This window comes from Hyperolius riggenbachi, chromosome 4, assembly GCF_040937935.1.
Source record: "Hyperolius riggenbachi isolate aHypRig1 chromosome 4, aHypRig1.pri, whole genome shotgun sequence".
NCBI lineage: Eukaryota > Metazoa > Chordata > Amphibia > Anura > Hyperoliidae > Hyperolius > Hyperolius riggenbachi.
In genome coordinates, this window is record NC_090649.1 from 19,785,337 (window position 1) to 19,807,292 (window position 21,956).

Genomic DNA, 21,956 nt, shown 5'->3' on the forward strand with positions numbered 1-21,956 from the left:
CCCCAAAGAAGAGGGTACCCAGACCAAACCTCTACCCAGACCAAGCACAAAAGCACTTGGTCTTAGCCAAAAGGCCGAGAAGCGATAACCCAATTATTGTCCGAAGCTGCGTCCGTCGAGACAACACCCTCCATGCGATTTAAGGAGAAATACCTTCTAAATGCAGCAGCGGCCACACAGCCACCGGCTAACTAAATTTTGCTCTGGTTTTTGACACCAGTAAGAGAGAGTAGTGCACTGGTCCTGGAGGTACTGCAATACCAGGTCGATGCGCGGAGTGGACAGAGCAAGCTCTTCTTCCATCTCCCTGTTCCAAAAATCCATTTAATATATGGTCCCCAGATAGGGGACGTATCAGATATTAAACTGATAAGAACAGATTTTATTTTATTTTTATTTTTTTGCCTCAGAATAAAATCACTTAAAACCAGTCCTCACACGGATTCCTCATTACATGTCCTCCATCAGACTTTTCCATGACTTTAAAATCATCATGCGGCAATTTTTTGGGTTTTTAACATGCGTAAGTCACCGTGCTCCATTCCTCCTGCTTCCATATTTCTTGTGCTCTTTCCTCTCCCCATCTTTTTTTATCAAACAAAAAAGCTATGTACAATCTTGCCTGGAACCACTTCCTCACATCCTCCACCTCCAGGTCTTTCTTTTGGAAGAGGAGTATGTTCCTGGCATCCCACAGAACCTCCTTCAGAATTGCGCACATTACCCATCCTTTCCTATCACTCTTTATCCCCCAGTGACATGCCAACCAACACCTCCTCAAACGTGAGTCCCACACAACCCACCACCAACCAAAACATCCCTCTCAATCTAGCACACACCCTCCTAGCAAAAAAACAACTCCAAAAAACATGGTACACATCCTGCACTCCTCCACATCTTCCTCTTGGGCAAGTCTCTATTTCACACAGCCCACGCTTTTTACAAAAAGTCCTTGTTGGTAGTCCAGCAGTCATGGCCAACCACACCACATCCTTTTGTATGTTGGTCAGGCCCTTAAACTCCATCCTCTTCCATGCCACCTCTGATTTAACACTTAACATTCCGTCGACATAAGTCACGATTTCTTTCCTTTTGACACATTTTTTCAAGAAAGTTTTCAACACCCCTGCATCCCTGCAGATTTTAGCTCCATTTTATCGAAAATGTCCTTTCTCCTTCTCCCCCGCCCCCTATTACGAGAAAATAAAGGCCTCCTGAGGTCTTTGGTGACCCACCCTAACCTGGTGAATACCCATCCCCCTAGATACCGCATCAGATCTGCCACTCTCCCTCCTGCACTCAAAATCCTGTGCACAGACACCAGATAGTGTAGAGAGGGAAAGCCGTCTATATCTGGAAAATCCCAACCACCCAAACACACGCTCTTGTGAACCGTCACCCGTGCCACTTTCTCCATTTTGGAACCCCAGAAAAACACAAACCATCCTCTCTGCACCTGTTGCAACCACCTTTTGCCAGGGGAAAAATCATACAAAAATACAATAACAGCGGCAGAATCACCACTTTCACCACCAACACCTTGCCTGTAAACGTCAACTTTCGCATCCTCCACATATTCAACTTTCTTTCCATACTCTCCTTCACTCCTGCTAACGTTTTCTCACCTTTCAACCCAGAATCAAAAACCACCCCAACACCTTTACTTCCTCACTCATCTCCACGTTACACACATTCACCGGCACAGTCTTCCCCAGGGAGGCCAACTGAGTCTTCCTCCAATTCACTGCCATCCCTGCCACACCACAAAACACCTTCACATGCAAATTCATCCTGTCAACATCCGCTTGTGAGCTCCCAATCAAAGACACATCATCCATATACAGTGGAGGAAATAATTATTTGACCCCTCACTGATTTTGTAAGTTTGTCCAATGACAAAGAAATGAAGTCTCAGAACAGTATCATTTCAATGGTAGGTTTAATTTAACAGTGGCAGATAGCACATCAAAAGGAAAATCGAAAAAATAACCCTCACCCATTCAGGTTCCGTCGTTTTCACGTGAGAAATGTTCACCTCCCATTCATTAGCCTATAACTTTATCACTACTTATCACAATACACTGATCTATATCTAGTTTTTTCCGCCACCAATTAGGCTTTCTTTGGGGGGTACATTTTGCTAAGAGCCACTTTACTGTAAATGCATTTTAACAGGAAGAATAAGAAAAAAATGGAAAAATTCATTATTTCTCAGTTTTCAGCCATTATAGTATTAAAATAATACATGCCTCCATAATTAAAACTCGCGTATTGTATTTGTCCATATGTCCCGGTTATTACACCGTTAAAATTATGTCCCTATCCCAATGTTTGGCGACAATATTTTATTTGGAAATAAAGGTGCATTTTTTCCATTTTGCATCTATCACTATTTACAAGTTTAAAATAAAAAAAATATAGAAATATTTCATCTTTACATTCATATTTAAAAGTTTAGACCCTTAGGTAAATATTTACATTTTTTTTTTTTTATTGTAATGTTTTTTTTTTATACTAAACATTTTATTTGGGTACTTTTGGGAGGGTGGGAGGTAAACAATAGATTTATAATGTAAACGTGTGTTAATTCTGTTTGTTTGTTTTTTTCAGGTGTAGTATTACTTTTTGGCCACAAGATGGCGGCCATGAGTTTGTTTATATGACGTCACTCTAAGCGTAGCACGCGCTTAGAGTGACGCATCAGGAAGAAGACGGCCAGAAAAAGCTCAGCTTCCGAGAGAAGCTGTCGCTTTTTCAGCGGGGGAGAGGAATCAATGATCGGGCTCCGCAGCCCGATACATTGATTCCTTGGCTACCGAATCCACGGCCGGGAGTGCGCGTGCACGCGCACGATCGGCCGCGGGGGCGCGCGGTAGCGCGCATGGTTCCTGGACGTAGAAACTACGTCCAGGAACCAAAATAGGTTAAATAAAAGATAGCAACTGATTTGCATTTCATTGAGTGAAATAAGTTTTTGAACCCTCTAACAATAAAAGACTTAAAGGGACACTTAAGTAAAAAAAAAAATGAGTTTTACTCACCTGGGGCTTCCAATAGCCCCCTGCAGCTGTCCGGTGCCCTTTGCCGTCTTCCTCCGATCCTCCTGGCCCCTTCGGCAGCCACTTCCTGTTTCGGTGACAGGAGCTGACAGGCTGGGGACGCAAGTGATTCTTCGCGTTCCTGGCCACAATAGCGCCATCTATGCTGCTATAGCATATATCATATACCATATAGCAGCATAGAGGGTGCTAATGTGTCTGGGAACGCGAAGAATCACTCGCGTCCCCAGCCTGTCAGCTCCTGTCACCGAAACAGAAGGTGGCTGCCGGTGGGGCCAGGGGGATCAGAGGGAGACTGTGAGGGCACCGGACAGCTGCAGGGGGCTATTGGAAGCCCTAGATGAGTAAAACTCATTTTTTTTTGTTTGACTTAAGTGTCCCTTTAATACTTTGTGCTTGCAAACAAGGGTTTTTCCACTGAGGTCAAACGTTTCTTGTAATTGATGACCAAGTTTGCACACATTTTAGGAGGAATGTTGGTCCACTCCTCTTTGCAGATCATCTCTAAATCCCTAAGGTTTCGAGGCTGTCTCTGTGCAACTCTGAGCTTGAGCTCCCTCCATAGGTTTTCTATTGGATTAAGGTCCGGAGACTGACTAGGCCACTCCATGACCTTAATGTGCTTCTTCTTGAGCCACTCCTTTGTTGCCTTTGCTGTATGTTTTGGGTCATTGTCGTGCTGGAACACCCATCCACGACCCATTTTCAGTTTCCTGGCAGAGGGAAGGAGGTTGTCGTAAAGGATTTCACGATATGCATGGCTCCGTCCATTTTCCCGTTAATGCAATTAAGTTGTCCTGTGCCCTTAGCAGAAAAACACCCACCAAGGCAAAATGTTTCCACCCCCATGCTTGACAGTGGGGACGGTGTTTTGGGGGTCATAGGCAGCATTTTTCTTCCTCCAAACACAGCGAGTTGAGTTAATGCCAAAGAGCTCTATTTTGGTCTCATCAGACCACAGCACCTTCTCCCAGTCACTCACAGAATCATTCAGGTGTTCATTAGCAAACTTCAGACGGGCCTGCACATGTGCCTTCTTGAGCAGGGGGACCTTGCGAGCCCTGCAGGATTTTAATCCATTGCGGTGTAATGTGTTTTCAATGGTTTTCTTGGTGACTGTGGTCCCTGCTAATTTGAGGTCATTCACTAACTCCTCCCGTGTAGTTCTAGGATGCTTTTTCACCTTTCTCAGAACCATTGACACCCCACGAGGTGAGATCTTGCGTGAAGCCCCAGAGCGAGGTCGATAGATGGTCATTTTGTGCTCCTTCCATTTTCGAACAATCGCACCAACAGTTGTCACCTTCTCTCCTAGCTTCTTGCTAATGGTTTTGTAGCCCATTCCAGCCTTGTGCAGGTCTACAATTTTGTCTCTGACATCCTTGGACAGCTCTTTGGTCTTTCCCATGTTGGAGAGTTTGGAGTCTGCTTGATTGATTGATTCTGTGGACAGGTGTCTTTTATACAGGTGACTAGTTAAGACAGGTGTCCTTAATGAGGGTGACTAATTGAATAGAAGTGTCTAACCACTCTGTGGGAGCCAGAACTCTTAATGGTTGGTAGGGGTTCAAAAACTTATTTCACTCAATGAAATGCAAATCAGTTGCTATCTTTTATTTAAGGTTATTTTTTCGATTTTCCTTTTGATGTGCTATCTGCCACTGTTAAAATAAACCTACCATTGAAATGATACTGTTCTGAGACTTCATTTCTTTGTCATTGGACAAACTAGCATACAGTGGAGGAAATAATTATTTGACCCCTCACTGATTTTGTAAAACACTTCACCTGACTCCCTCCACTCCCAGGCACCACCAAACCTTTCAACACCTTATCTCTCTGAATATGCACCAACAGAGGCTCCATCACACAAATGAAGGCCAAAGGCGACAACGGACACCCCTGTCTGACACTAAACAGTAATGGAAAAGCCTCAGAAAGGTGCCCGTTCACCATGACCTGGCTCGACGCTTCGTGGTAGAAGCTCTTGATGACTCTCAATAGTCTACTCGGTACGCCCATCCTTGCCATTACCTTGAAGAGAAAGGAGTGCGACACCCTGTAAAACGCCTTCTCCAAATCAATCCCCTCGACGATAATCGGCATGTTGTTGTTTTTGGCGTGAAAGATCATATCCCTCAGCAACACAAGGTTGTCTGAGCTTCACCGACCTGGAACCGCACACGTTTGGCTCTCTCCGACCACACAGGATATCACACTCCTCAATCTCCTAGCAACCAACTTCGCCGCCAACTTATAGTCGACATTCAATAGCGAAATTGGCCGCCAGTTCCTGATGTCACGCCTATCCCCCTTTTTGTGGATCAAGGTAATGACACCCTCCTTCATCGACTGCACTAATTGTCCAGAAGAAAAAAATCTCCTGGATCACTTCCACCACGCACTTCCCGATCGTTGGCCAGGCCCATCAGTAAAACTCGACCGGAAGACCATCCTTTCCAGGGGTCTTCCCAGTCTGCATGGCACTCACCGTCGCCCAGACCTCCTCCATGCAAACTGCTCCCTCCAATTGCCGCACATCTGCTTCAAACTCTCATCCAACACCTCACAATACTCCTCCATTTCCGCCTCAGACACTCCCCGAACCGCTCCATACAAATCAGCAAAAAACTTCCGTACCTCACTCACCACCTCATCACCCACCACCTCTCTGTCACCAGACATCACTGACTGCACTGTCCCTTTTCCCGTACAGGCACATTTGAAAAAGAACCGGGAACACGTCTCTCCCTCCTCCATATCACGTACTTTCGCCAAAAAAAAAAAAATCACTTTTTTCCCCCTCTCTATCAACAATCGCTTCTTCTGCTCTCTCGCTTCCTGCAACTCTTGCTCCACCTCCTCACCCCATTCTCTAAACCTCAGCAAATACTGGATTCTAGCACACCACCTTTCTTCCTCCTCCTTGCGTTCCTGACTCTTCTCATACGCAAACCCCTTGAAAAAACCAGCCACCCTCCTTTTGAACCAATCCCACCATTCTAACATTCTGCCAAAAAACTTTCTCCTCCATATCCACCTCGCACATTCCATCTGAAACCTCTCATTACAATCCGGTTCATCCAACAGACTCACGTTCAGCTTCCACACACCTCTGCCAAACGTCACCCTCGCCTGCTCCACCAGGGTACACAAAATGGACACGTGATCTGAAAACGTGTTAGGGTGATAAGAGACAGAACTAACCACAAGATACCTGGAAAAAAAAGAAGTCAATACGTGATTTTATAGTGCCTTTGTCCGAGAAGAACGTAAAGTCCTTGTCTCCATTGTCAGCCACCAATGCCGCATCCTGCAGGCCATAATCCCTAACAATCTGGTTGAGGATCCCACTAGTAACATCCAATTTAGAATTAGCTAACCCCACTCTATCCTCAACCGTTCTGATACAATTAAAGTCTCCGGCTAATATGGTATTGATACGGCCAGGGAGACGCACTCGCAAAACTTCTAAAAAATGTTCCCTCTCTTTTTTGTCCGCAGGAGCGTAGCCATTGAACAAACGGTACCGGGAGTTCCTATGGACGAACTCCACCTTCAATAATCTCCCCGGTACAACCACCTCCCACTCCTTCATGGATATACCGGCATTATTGAACAAAATTCCGACCCCCTCATTCTTGCTCTGGCAAGCTGGAGACCAGATGGCAGTGCCCCGCGTCCACTCGCCAGAGCCAGGCAACGCTGCCAACGCACACTCCTGCAAACAAAAAATGTCAACTTTAAAGCTCTCAAGGTCCTGCAAAACTGCGGCTCGGCGGTATGGGGAGCCAATGCCCCTCACATTTACTGACAAGAGAGACAAGCCCATCACCAAAAGCCAAAAAGAGTGCAAAGCCATCCAAGTGTCCTTCATTGCTGTTGTTTCCGCAGCCTTGAACTTGTTCTTGTGGGGACTGGCACCCCGCTCTGCTTATTCTTCTTCTTCTGCTTCCCTACCTCCCCTGCCTCTCTATTCTCCTCCACCTCCTGCATCTCCACTTCCTGAGGGGCAGCTACATCCCCCCCCTCTCCAACCTTCTCTCCAGCTCCGCTCTCCAGCATGGAGTCATAGGAGACCCAGGGGGATTCTCCACATCCATCTGTAACTCATCATCAGATGACACCTCATCAATTCTGGGCTTCTTACTACACCCAGGATTAAAATCTGAATCCCCGCTGCTTTCCGGTGGTTTTTGGTAAGGGGGAACACGATCACTGTCCCCATCCCCCTCCGCTGCATTGGAGTCTAATTCGTCTCCTACATAATCCTGGGAACCAACGGTTAATAGGGTGCTAGCCTCCAAGTCTGAGAAGGCGGGGCTATCATCATTTTCAAATTTTAAATTGCTGTGTCCAATCGGATCCTTTCCAGCTCTTTCCTGCACAGCTTGTGCTTTTGGGGGTTCCCCACCCTCTTTGGGGTTGCCCCCGGCGCAGGGTGTGATGTGACCTTTTATATCTGCTGCAGCAACTGGTGGTAGTTTAGCAACCTTTATTATGGCCACTTTGCCTTTAACAACATCTGGCACATTCTTTGCATTGGGGGCGGGGCCAGAACCTTCGGAGCCGTTAGGTGGATTCCCGCTCTCAGAGGCACCCCTGCACCCAGCCATCCCTTCCAGTAGCTGTAAGTCTGATGGGCTGTCAGACACAGGCAGACCCTCCAAGATCTGTGTGTCCGTTGGGCTGGACACAGGCAGCGCTGCGAGCAGCTGGGAGTCTGTGGGACTATCGGTCCCAGCAGACCCGCCCACAGCTCCCGCATCAGGCACACTGTCAGTCTTCTCTCCTCCCCCCCCCCCCGCTCTTCAGCAGCTGGCTGCTGCTGCCGCTGCTCCGTCTGCGAGGAGCAATCAGCTGGACTCTTCTTCTCCCCAGGCACACTGGAGACCACACACAGAGTCTCCCCCGATGTTGGCAAAACACCACCGGCCGCAGCGCCGGCGCCTGACACATCGGAGGAAGACCCGGGGATATCCCCAGCAGCCGGCAAAGGGGTTTCTTGCACAGCAGCGGGCACATTGGATACATTCTCCACTTCAGCGGGGGATTGGATACATTCTCCGCAGCGCTATTTGTCACACTATCAGCAGCGCTGGATACATTTGCAGGCACAGCAGTAACAGTCACGTCAGGCTCACTTGGCAGAGAGCCAGCACGCCGCCTCTTTGGCGGGAAAACACGCTGGGGCAGCGGATCAGCAGCAACATCAGCTCCCTGCATGGCAGCGCTATCAGAGGGACGGGGGAGGGACAGAAGCAGCCTCAGTCTGACCCGCGCAAGACTCCAGCACTGCACTCTTGCCTGCCAGGCCCCTGAAGAAGGTTCTGGCTTCACCGGGCTGCTCAGAGGGAGCCCATCTGTCCCTTCCGCGATACCCCCCAGAGCCAGCAGCACGGGCATAAGTGTACATTCTAGTGTTGTTCATTTTCTCACAGGCTTTAGCCAGATGCTTCTCAGAGCCACACAGATCAGATTTCCTTGGCACATTACAGGGCTTCCCAGCATGAGCAGGTTGGTGGCATTGCCTGCACAGTTTCTGCTCCTCATAATTCTGCTCTATATGACTGCTCTCCCCACAGTTCCTACATACAGTCGGCTGGCCTGGGTACGTTATGTATCCTCTTTCCCCTTCAATGGAAAACACAGGGGGAGGGTGCACAAGACCCCCACCACCCTCTCGCCTCTTGAATCGCACCTCGAACTTTAGTTTACTGCGGTACCAACCAAGGTGATTAAACACCTTCTCTGGCTGGCCCACATATTCAAAGTACCTTTGCAAATATATCTTTACCACACGTGGCTCCACATAGGGATTATAAAGGTGTACATACACCATCCTCTCCTTCTCCACAAATAAAGGCTTTATGCTATCAAAACTCTTCACCCAATCATCAATACTTCTTCTGCATTGCTCCAGAATTTTCAAAGCTTCATCTTCATTATAAAAGGTCACATCATACATACCCTGCGCCGGGAAGTCCTGGATGGCAAAGACCCCGTACTTCCTGTCGACTCCCAAGGCTTCACATAGCACGATATCCACAAACTTCTTCGTAGGTACATCATTCTTCTTTTCTGGCTTAACCAGGAATTGTATTGTATTTTTCAATCTGCGCGTTCCTCCTCCACCTCCATCCGCGAATGCCATCCGCCACTCGTTTCCCCTAGGCCCCCCAGCAGGGAGGACCCAGGATTGCCTTCTACGCAAGAAAACAATAAGAAAACTCACCGATCTTGGGCAAAAGGCCGAGAAGCAATAACCCAATTATTGTCCGAAGCTGCGTCCGTCAAGACAACACCCTCCATGCGATTTAAGGAGAAATACCTTCTAAATGCAGCAGAGGCCACACAGCCACCGGCTAACTGAGTTTTGCTCTGGTTTTTGACACCAGTAAGAGAGAGTAGTGCACCGATCCTGGAGGTACTGCAATACCAGGTCGATGCGCAGATTTTTTTTTTTTGCCTCAGAATGAAATCACATAAAACCAGACATCACACGGAATCCATTTACATGTCTTCCATCAGAATATAATATGACTTAAAATCATCATGCGGCAGTACCAAATTTTATTTAATCAAATGAAGTAATCATGCTCCATTTGTCTTATTTCCATTCTTTTTGCACTCTTCTCCCCCCATCTTCTCTTATCAAACAAGAAAGCAATGTATAGTCTTGCCTGAAACCACTTCTTTTATTTTTTTTGAAAAAAACAAAAAATTCCTGGTGTCCTATATCACCTCCTTTAACACTGAACACATCACCCAACTCTTCCTGTCCCTTTCCTTGTCACCCAGTGCCATTCCTCCCATCACCTTCTCAAAAGTGAGCCCAGCACCACCCACCACCAGCCTAAACATCTCCCTCAGCTTACCACACACCCCTCTAGCAAAAAAACACCCCCAAAACACATGATGCATATCCTCTGTCCCCCCCACATGTACTTCGTGGACATAATTCTGTCCCACACAGTCCTCGGTTTCTACAAAAAACTCTTGTTGGCAGACCGGAAGTCCAAAATAGCCATACCACATCTTTTTGCCTATTTGATAAGCCTTTCCATGTAATATTTTTCCATAACAACTTAGATTAAGCACTTGTAAATCCTTTCGCATATGTAACGATTTCCCTCCTTCATGGCCATTTTTTCAAAAAAGTCTCATCATATCCTTGTGTTCCAGAGACATTTTGCCCCCTTTTATGAGAAAATAAAGGTGATATATGACAAAATGGAGCTGAGGAGAAAGCCATCGGTAGGTGTCCTAACTCTGGCCCTGTAACATACATAGTGCAGACATGCAAACATTCATTGCATCAAACCTATCAATGGATTAGGAGCACACGTCCTGACATCCTCTCCTGGGACAGAGAGTGCATCTTACCAATCGCACAAGGGAGCTAACGTAATGTATCCATGTGCACCATGCACATACACCAGCATAAGCTGTGTGCATGCTGACAAACACATACAGGGGAAGGAGGGAGTGCACTGAATTAAAACCCTAGCCACAGGGGTCAGTAACAAGAAAAAAACATATATATCCAGGCACATCGCCTCTAGTTAGGACATTATTAATCCCTAGATAGGTTTGATGCAATGAATGTTTGAATGTTTGCATGTCTGCACTATGCATGTTACAGGGCCAGAGTTAGGACACCTATGTTTACCTGGGTACTTCTGCGCAGTATAGGTGACTAAGCATAAGAATGCATTCTTCTGTGAACTAAGACCCCGGCTTTTAACTTAGCTGTAGGGATAACAGTGGTGCCTGGATGAGTGAATCTGTGAATGCATTTGTTTGAACATTTGCATGTGGGAGTGCAAAGGGTTAATAGATTTTTGCTGTTTTCTGGCCACACCCCCTTCAGCACCTCCCTTTCCTTAATAACTTATTTAATGTCCTAACTAGAGGCGATGTGCCTGGATATATGTTTTTTCTTTTTACCAGATCTAGCATCACTGGCATAAGTATAGATGCCTCCTGTTAGGGCACCCTTTTGCCAGATGTCCAGCCACTCCACACAAGTCACACACCTTAGATGTACCACAACCTTCTCCAGGGTGAGCAGGTCTCCCGCAGTGCCTGCACAGTCTCTCCCTGTCACACCTGGCAGTTTCATGCCCGATTTTACAGCAGTTTTTACAATACACAGGCTGGCCCGGATAGGTTATGTAACCACGTTCCCCTGCAATGGAAAACACTGGCGGAGGGTGTACCAGCTCACTCCCTCCATTTTGCTTCCTGAACCTCATAGTAAATTTGAGCTTGCTGCGATACCAGCCCACATGGTTTCTGACCTTCTCGGGCTGGCTCACACACTCGCAGTACCTTTCCAGAAACACCTTCAACATGAGGGTTGTATAAATGTACCACAATCTGCCTCTTTCTCCGCAAATCAAGGTTTTACATACTCAACTTTCTTTGCCCAATCCTCGTTGCAATTTCTAAATTCTTGCAATACTTTTAAAGCATAATCTTCATTAAAAAAGCATACCCTGCGCTGGGAAATCTTGAATGGCGAAAACTCCATATCTCTTGTCGACTTTCAAACGATCACACAAGATGTCATCCACGAACCTCCTTGGTCCAATATCATTTTGTAGACTGGCTTAACCAGGAATTGTAGAGAATTTTTTAATCTCCTTGTAGCTCCTAAACCTCCACCACCAACTCCACCACTTGCCGAGGAAGCCATCCTATCCCCGTTTTCTCCTAGGCCCACACTAGGAGGACCCAGGATCGCCTCTCGCCCAAAATGCAATTAGTTTCCATACCAATCTTAGGCAAAAGGCCGAGAAGCGATAACGAGCCTCGAGGACAGCCGCCGCCCGCTGCGACAGCATCCTCCATGGGAATTGAGGTGAACTACTTTCTAAATGCAGCAATAGCTACACAGCCACCGGCTAACTGTCTTTGGAGCTACTGGCCCCTTCCCACTGCCTCTATGGGCCTGCTGGGCCACCGGGATGGGCGCAGACACAAGGGCCAGGCTCAGCTGCCGCCTGATTACATTTGCATAGCCTTGCCCACTGCGGGAACAGCCGGAACCCCTCTGCTTCCATGCCTCCACGCCGAAAACAAAAGTAAAATGGGCTTCCGGCTTCCTGCATTCCGGCACAACTCTAGGAGAGAGTGTGGAGGGCAGAGAAAGTCAAGTCTCTGCTCTGGCTGCGTGTGTACGTACGTACGCTATTTGAAAACACAGTGCATCAACCTCCATCCTCTTAATAGCTCTGTCTGGACATGCGGAGTGTGCTAGAAGAGGGAGACACAGGCCATAGAGTGGAAAGCCAAAACAGGAGATGCCTTCCTTGCCTGATACACACAATCACGGCCCCACACTGCTGAAAGGCACCTGTGCTGGGCTGTAGGGGTCACAGGTGGTCAACCGATGATGTCATAATGGCCTGGGCACAGGCTATATAAGGAGCAGCAGGCACAGGGCACTGCCTGCCAGTCTGCTGGCAGATCTCCAGGGAGGAGGATGCTGCTGCAGGGGACAAAGTGCAACCATGAAGAACAGTTGTCCGGTCTTGGAGTTTTGCCACGGCAATGCCTGCCAGGCTGCTGGCAGCTCTCCAGGGAGGAAAAGCTGCTGCTGCAGCTGCAGAGGACAAAGTGCAACCATGAAGAAAACTTGTCCGGTCATGGAGTTTGGCCGCAGCAACTGCGCAGCACAAATAAGAACACCATGCGCAGCCAATACAAATAAAATAATTTTTTTCCCTTGTTTTCTTTTTTTTTTTTGTTCTGTTCTCTGTTTCTTATAGCCAAGAGAATAATACGGACTCAATAAATGACACAGATGCAAAAAGAAGGCAGACACACACAACTTGAAACAATATTTTATTGTCAGTGAGTGGGGAGAGGGTTTCAACTCTATCCTGCACCCAGCAGTAGCAGCACAGACATAGAGACATAGAGCACACAGCAGGGCATGTGGGGGGACAAAACAGCACTTGCTGGGAAATTCAGCCAAAGTACACTTTGCACAGGTCACTTGATTTCTTTACTTGACTTCACTCCACCTTGTTATAGTCAGCTGGGTATTTGAGTTCTGTTCTGTTTTTTTGAAACCAGTAAGAGAAAGTAGTGCACCGGTCCTGGAGGTACTGCGATACCAGGTTGATGCGCGGAGTGGACAGAGCAAGCTCTTCTTCCATCTCCCTGTTCCAAAAATCCATTTAATATATGGTCCCCAGATAGGGGACTTATCAGATATTAAACTGATAAGAACGTTTTTGGTTTTTTTTTCCCACTCAGCCATCATAAAACTTAAAAAAAAAAAGAAAAACTTCAAATTGTAAGACATATTTCTTATAATCTTAGTTTCTTAGTCTTTAACATCATTGTGGGGAAAAAAAGTAACTTTAATTAACCATTAGTTAAATTATTCCATAATCTAAATCTCCAAATTTTCTCAGCATCATAATAACAAGAATTCTTTACATCTCTCCAAAAATATGTATACAAATAACTTCTAGGACATCTAGCATACCTAACTAATCCTCTCCTATACTGAAATTCTCTAGTACACAAATAATCTTTGACACAGCACCATGCTAAATCTTTTTGTTCGTTAGTAAAGGATAATTTAATGTTTTCCATATTTTCTCTGACCTTCCAAAAGGAACATTTTTTATTTGACCTGAAATTATTTTTTCCTCTAAAAATGTTAACATTTTTCTATGGTTACACGATAATTCTACAGAAAAATCTTGTAATTTATATTCTCAAATTTTCTCTAAAACTATATAATGTTCAGGTGGCATCCATCTACCGGGTTTAGTTAAATCCTTCACTAACCATCTATTTTTCTTAATATAATAACTTAATTGATACTTCAAAAAAAGATTTTAACTTAGTTATCACCAATAAGCTTATTTACACAATACGATAAATATTTACAGCTTAAAAACTTTTTAATATCCGGAAAACTCTTTCCACCCTTTGTTTTTAACTTATCTCTTCTCTTTTACTCTCCCATTTTAGCTCCCCCAAAAAAATTTAAAACACATTTTAATCTTTTAATATTAAAAATATTATTGGTGGGCTAAAAACCATTTTAACATATAAAATCATCGGTAAAAGGGCCTGTTTAATAATCAAAATTTTGCCTTCTAAAGTTAATAATCTAGTTCTCCAAAAACCTAACTTCTTTTTAACTCTCTCAAGCAAGGATTCCCAATTTTTAACATTACCACAATTTTCAGAAAACCATATACCAAATCGCTTAATCTCAGTAACTTTACAGACTTTAAAATTCACATCTAAATAAAAGTTCCCAGTAGTTAAAACACCAGACTTTTCAAAACTAATTTTAAAACCAGCGGCATCACAGAACCATTCTACAGTACGGATCATTCTATATACACTTTTAGTATTTTTTGACACCATTGTTATGTCATCCATATATGCAATCATGTTCACTTGCTCTCCATCACTACCTGGAATTAAACAACCTTCTATGACCTTGTCTTTCCTTATTGCACATAACATTGGCTCTATTGCACAAATAAACAGGATAGGTGAAAGTGGACACCCTTGTTTTACCACCGATAAAATACATACTTTTTCTGTAAGAGCACCATTTACTGAAATCCTACTAAAACAATTTTTATATAGACTTTATATATGTTTTACTAAAACTTCAAGACATTCAATCTTTCTTAAAACTGTGAATAAAAAAGCATGTGAAACCCGGTCATATGCTTTCTCAAAATCTAACGATGTAAAAGCAATATTCTGATTTCTATCTTTCGTATCCCAAACACTATCCCTAATTAAAATCAAAGAATCTAAAATACTTCTTGTTGGAATAACACAGGTTTGGTCCGATCCAATCACAGTTTCAATTTTTTCTTTTAATCGATTCGCCAGAACTTTTGCAAAAATTGTATAATCCGTATTTAATAATGTAATAAGTCTCCAGTTCTTAATTTGCTCTTTATCTCCTTTTTTAAAAATAAGTACAATAACTCCTTCCTTCCATGACTCAGGTAGATTAAAAGACTCTGAAACTTCAGTAAAAACTTGCTTAAAATCATCACCAATTAAATTCTAGAAAACTTTATAAAACTCTACAGGAAGTCTGTCAAAACCCGGAGTCTTTGCATTAGAAAAAGTATAAATCACCTTATAAATTTATTCTTTTGTAAAAGGCTCCGCTAAAAAAAATCACGATCAAAGCTATTAAAAGAACAATCCATTCTTTCGATAAAGTGCTCCATCAAAAAAGGATCGTTTTTTTTTATTTATTTTTTTTACTGAAAATTAATCTGAATAAAAGTCTTTAATTGTACTCAATTTCTTTTCACAATCCACTTCACCTTCAATCTCATCAATAACATATTTTCCACTATTATCTTCTTAAAAAAGAATTTCGAACATTTCTGATCCTCCTCTAAAATTCTTACTCTAGTTAAAGATTATCTATTTTTCTCTTTCATCCAACGCTTTTTTAATTCCCAGTTTACTTTAACAATATCTTTACCCATATCCACTCCATTTTTCTCCAATAGTTGAAAAGTTTGAAGTCTGGCATTTAAGTTCTCAAATAATTGTCTTTTCCTTCTAGCCCTCTTCTTACAATTTTTAATAAAAAGACCTTTAAAAAGTACTTTCATATAATCCCACCAATCAAGAATATTCTTATACCGTCCTTTAGTTTTCCTCCATAATTGATATTTCTTTACAAAATCCTTTCTAACTTCATTATCTCCTAGGATCTCTGTATTTAGCTTCCAATACGGTGACTTCTTACACTCCTTCTCAGAAAAAGAAATATTCAATCATTTTATGATCTGAAAAAGCACTTTCTTTTGCCTTAAAATTCTCTGCAAGCACTTTTTCTGAAATAAAAAAATAATCAAAACGGGACTTGGCATTCTTTGAGCACCATGTTAATTTTCTTTGTCATTTCCACACGAAGTCCACACATCTTTTAAACCAACTGACAAAATTATATTTTTAAGAGCAGTCACTGAACCATCACATTTTTCTTTATTTGATAAATCACAATTAAAATCTCCTCCTATAACAATTGGATCCATGCCAGTCAAAGTTGCAATGACTCAAACCATTCAATTATGTTCTCCTTTTCTGTAGATGCATAAACACTTATACATTTAATCTTCACATTATCTTTATTATCCGTTACAACTATTGCACGTCCCAGAAAAATTACTTCAGATTTGATAATAGTCCACTCTTTATTCACTAAAATTGCTACTCCAACACACTTGTTTTCATTTCCTACGAAAAAAACACAATTACCATCCCAATATTCTCTTAAATAATCATAATTTAGTTATTGTTTTACTACAAGAATGCAATCTAGAACATAATCAAAATTATGTATTTAAAAAAACAAAGTGCAGCACATTTTCTAGGGTTCTTCAATCCCCTTACATTCAGGGATGCACATCTACTTTGACAACCTGGTTATGCCAGGTGCAGGGCTACTCCTAACGCCCTCATCTTGTCATTCTGGTGAAGTGTTAATGTCCATCTCACCTTCCAATGAGGACACTTCTATATCTTTAGCAACTAAATTACTTAAAGTGACTCCGAGCTCATAAAAAAAAATGAAAGCTGTACTCACCTGGGGCTTTCTTCAGCCCAGTGCTAGTCGGGAGGTCCCACGACGGCATCCTGGCTCTTCTCCTTCTCCCCACTCCGGAATGGCTGACAGGCCGCAGCCCGGGCGACACTCGCCCGAGTGTCGGGCTGCTCCTTCCGCGTATGACGCGGATTACATCACACGCCGGCCGCCTCGCGTCATCACGGCGGCCGGCGTGAAAGTACGGCGCATACACCGTACTGCCACGCCGGCCGCCGTGATGATGCGAGGCGGCCGGCGTGTGACGTAATCCGCGTCATACACGGAAGGATCAGCCCGACACTCGGCTGAGTGTCGCCCGGGCTTCGGCCTGTCAGCCATTCCGGAGCGGGGAGAAGGAGAAGAGCCAGGACGCCGTCGTGGGACCTCTCGACCAGCACTGGGCTGGAGAAAGCCCCAGGTGAGTACAGCTTTCATTTTTTTTATGAGCTCGGAGTCCCTTTAAAGAAGCAGTCTTACTTTTTTCTCTCTTTTTCCACCGTCACTCTCAAGATCATCATTCTCTGAAGCATCTCCTGCCACTCTCTTATTTGATTGTATATCTAACTCCATTTCTTCTTGAACACCAGGAATTCCACTTTCCTCCAGTTGTGACAAAGGTGTTTCCTCTACCACCTCCAAAGGTTTTTCCACCACTTCATTCTCCTCTGATTGTACTTCAATCGCTTCTTCCACCTCCTCTTGGTTACTTTCCACTCTTTCTTCTTCCACTTTATCACTTTCATCATTTTCACCTCCACCACTAGGTTCTTCTTGTTAAGTAGGCACTAGTTCACTATTTTCTTTGACCTCTATCTTCTGATGTAGTTTTAGCTTTCTTAGGACAGTCTTTATTCATGTGAGGTGTCCCTCTACACTCCCAACACCTCTCACAATCATTTGACTTGTGTCCAAAACACCTGCACCGATTACAGTAACTGGGCATCCCAGAATAGAATAAGTAACTTCTCACTCTCCCGATGAAAACTCCAAATTCCATCAGTAAATTCTTCCTAAATTTCACTTTTTCACAATAGCTCCACAAAAAAGACTTGACCTCCTGTTTTCCGACACATGTGGGTCATACACGTGGATGGTAAGAACTGTATTTAAATATTGAAATAAAGGGATCACCTGAATACCTTTTAATTTATATTTGAAGATCGAAAACTTGAAATCTTTAAAGCTTTTTCGCATATATGTAGACTTGTTAAAGTAAAATCCACCATTCTTCGGTTTAAAAATTCTTGAACACAAAAATAATAGTCTTTGGAAACCTCCAAAATCTCCATAATTTGCTGATGCAAAAAAACCAGCCAGTTTTTCATTCTGAAATTTTGACGAATAAACAAAACGCAAAGTATTCTTGATTCCAACATAATCCACTGAGGTCAATATTTCTTCCTAATTACTTTCCATCTTCTCCGATAAAAAAAAAAACACCTCTGTCCTTCAAATGAATATTCTGTAATAGCCTCCAAAGAGATTCAATCCCTTCCATATTCCGGTCTGGCTCTCCCCCAATAGCAGCAAGCAAGTGTCAAACTCAGAAGGTCGAGGGCACAGCTTTCCCTTCCGATATCTCTTCAACCAAGACTCCAGCACAGGTGCGCCCATCCCAGTCACCCCGCAGGCCCGCAGTGGTAGCGGGAGGGGGCCCCAGCAGCCGGTGGCTCCAGGGACAGTTAGCCAGTGGCTGTGTGGCTGCTGCTGCATTTAAAAGGTAGTGCTGATGCTGCACGCTGGAGACCCCATGACTTCTGTGTTTACTAACACAGAGAAGTATCCAGGCAACCGTCTCCGCCTCTTTCTACACTTTCTTCCAGCCACAGATTGGCCCATGTGACCCAGATTGCTGCAGGATGGTTGGGCGAAAGCCCTGGCCTCTGATTGGCTCAGTGAGCCCTGTGAAGCTCCAGGAAGGGGCGTGGCCATGTATCTCCGCGCTGGGCGCTCGGACAGACAGTGTTCTGCGGTTTGGTGTGTGACTACATACCTATAAATGTATTTAAGGGGACATTCTGCATGTGTATCTTGGTCTCTGAGGAAGCAGGCAACTTTTATCCCGCGAAACGGCTGTTAGACCTTTTGTTACCCCCTCGCTTTCATTGTCTGTATGTGTTTCTGGAATAAATTGCAAGCTTAAGTTCTGGTGCCCAGCGCTCTCTCTTCTACTGTATACGAATTACTACAGCTGGGAGCACATTACTGCTGAACCCTTCCGTATCACCCTGCAATTAGCCACCGTTGAGTGCCAGCTCCTTTTCTTTCTCTACCCTCCCCTTGTCTACACGTTCAACAAGACTGGCTCAGCATAAAAGGTTACGTCATATATACCTTGATTCCCAAACTCCTGGATCATCTTGATGTCCTCCAAGTTCAGCTGGAGTGTCGTCATCAATATGCTTTCCACAGGGCACTCCAAAGACATCGATCTCCTAAAAGCTGGCTTTACCAGGAAACTTAAAGTGCGACAATACCCATCGGTCTCCGCACTTGACCGCCACCGGTCCATCACCTCTCTTAGGTTAGGGCCCCCACAGGGAGGACCTCAACTAAACCCCTGGCCATGACACTTGATAGTAGCCAAAAGGCCGAGAAGCAATAACCCATTTATTGTCCGAAGCCGCGTCCGCTGCGACAGCACCCTCCATAGGATTTAAGGAGAAATACTTTCTAAATGCAGCAGCAGCCACACAGCCGCTGGCTACCTAACCCCGGGGCTACCGGCTGCCGGGGGCCCTTCCCTCTGCCGGGCCACGGGGATGGGCGCACCTGTGCTGGACGCAGACGCAAGGGCCATGCTCAGTTGCCGCGTGATTAACTTTGCATGGCCCCGCCCACCACTGGAACAGCTGGGACCCCCGGCTGCCGTGCCTCCATGCCGCAAACAAAAGTAAAGTAGTAAGGCTTCCTGCTCCCTGCATTACGGCACAACGCTAGTAGAGAGCATGGAGGGCAGAGAAAGTCAAGTCTCTCTGCTCTAGCTGCGTACGTATGCTGTTTGAAAACACAGTCATCCTCCTTCCTCTTAATCACTCTGTCTGGACGTGCGGGGTGTGCCACAAGAGGGAGACACAGGCCGTGGAGTGGAAAGCCTACACAGGAGATGCCTTCCTTGCCTGCTACACACAATCACAGCCTGGCACTGAGGAAGGCACCTGTGCTGGGCAGTAGGGGGTGACAGGAAGTCAACCGATGTCACAGTGCCTCTGGGCACAGGCTATATCAGGGGCTGCAGCCAGGGCTCTGCCTGCCAGTCCACTAGCAGCTCTCCAGGGGAGTGGTGCTGCTTCTCTTGCAGGGAACAAAGTGCAAACATGAAGAAAAGTTGTCTGGTCATAGATGTTTTGCCGCCGCAACTGCGCAGCGCAAGTAAAGTTCTGCCAAAGCAAAATAAATACCAAAAAAAAAAAAAAAGTTTGTGTTTTTTTTTTCCCCTTGTCTGTTCTTGGGTTCTTATAGCCAGGCGAAATACGGACTAAACAGATGCACAATGAAAGCAGTCACAACTTGAAACAATGTTTTTATTGAGGATTCCAACTGTATCCTGCACCCAGCAGTAGCAGCACAGACATAGAGTGCACAGCAGAGCAGGGGGACAAAACAGCACTTGCTACTGGGAAATTCACTTTGCAGAGGGTCACTTGATTTCTTCACTTGACTTCACTCCACTTTGTTAGTCAGCTGGGTATTTGAGTTTTGATCTGTTTTTTGACACCAGTAAGAGAGAGTAGTGCACCGGTCCTGGAGGTACTGCAATACCAGGTCGATGCGCGGAGTGGACAGAGCAAGCTCTTCTTCCATCTCCCTGTTCCAAAAATCCATTTAATATATGGTCCCCAGATAGGGGATGTATCAGATATTAAACTGATAAGAACAGATTTTTTTTTTTCCAAACCTCAGAAGTCCGACCACCAACCCCATAAAACGGAATCAGCAAGTCGATAAATGCCAGTTCATGTACTGTCTCAAGAGACCATGCCCTTCATAACCAACTCACCGACATAGTATCCTCATTGGTTTATACTTTACTAAATGAAAAAAGGTAACATACCATATTTTACAGTTTCAAAAAACAGAACAATTCTCCATAAACGGACCAGAAGAACAATTATCCCACCCACGCCTTCCATTTTTTTAATTTCCATATGCCTTCTGCAGTATCAACCCCAAAGGTCTTAATAGCGTGATACCCATACACATATAGCCTTCCTCGAATCATGGCCACACACTCTCTTACAGACAACACTTCCTTTTTAAAGATCAAAATATTCCTCACATCCCACAAACTTTCTTTCATACAACACATTATCATCCACAACACTCTCGCTTTCCCTTTATCCAACACACCCAAACCATACATCATCATATAGAACGTCAAACACTCCACACCAGTCAAACCCTTAATAAGCTTACATAAACTCTTTCTCACCTCTTTAGCATACTCGCAATCCCACATCACATGATACACACTTTCAACCTGTCTACAATTCTCTCTAGGACACCTCTCACACCTAGCTAACTCTCTTCAATTCTGGAATTCTCTGGTCGGCAGGCAATTATGCACTACCATCCAAGACACATCTTTATGTCTATTAGACAACTGTTTGTGACTCACATTCTCCCACACTTTCTCACTTTCCCTCTCAGTCAGACCACCAACCACTTCCATCACTTCTCTCTCCTCCAACACTTTCATCACTTTCCTACTTTCACACCATACTTCCCTACAAACATTCTGCAACTCATACCTCCTCATACATCTTTCAATCCTTACATAGAACCACGGTGCCTTAAAACACACAGGCCTCCACAGATCCACACTCAAAAACTCATACTTTCTCAACACATTCCCAGCAGCATACCTCATCATACACCCAGTCATATTCTCCTTCACACTCAACTTCACACACAGACTCACATACTTCACCACCAAAAATCTTTCTATCCTCACAAAACCTTTCCCACCATTCACCTTCTGTTTCATCACAATCTCTCTCCTCAACTTTTCTATCTTAGAAGACCAGAAAAAGGAAAAACACACTTTAATAATTTTCTTCAGCACCCTATCAGGGGCTGGAAAAACATAATACAAAAAAACATCAAAATCTTACCTTCAGAAGTCAGAGTCCTTAACGACCAGAACTGCACTCTTTTTTCCACTTTCTTCAACACCTCCTCCCAACTCTCTCTCCCATACAACTCGTTATTGAACTTCACTCCTAATGCTACGTACACACAAGCGACAACGATCGTTCGTTGAGAACGACGAACGAACTTTTAATTGA

The 21,956-nt window shown here is 44.5% G+C and overlaps 1 non-coding gene and 2 pseudogenes across 1 annotated transcript; all 3 read right to left on the bottom strand.

Moving 5' to 3' along the window:
- Positions 1-227: 227 nt before the first annotated feature.
- Positions 228-422, bottom strand: LOC137505724 (U2 spliceosomal RNA). The gene has a single exon (XR_011020321.1). It is a non-coding gene; the product is annotated as a U2 spliceosomal RNA (small nuclear RNA).
- Positions 423-13,152: 12,730 nt separating this feature from the next.
- On the bottom strand, positions 13,153-13,358 carry LOC137505758 (U2 spliceosomal RNA; annotated as a pseudogene).
- Positions 13,359-20,396: 7,038 nt separating this feature from the next.
- Positions 20,397-20,601, bottom strand: LOC137505749 (U2 spliceosomal RNA; annotated as a pseudogene).
- Positions 20,602-21,956: the final 1,355 nt, after the last annotated feature.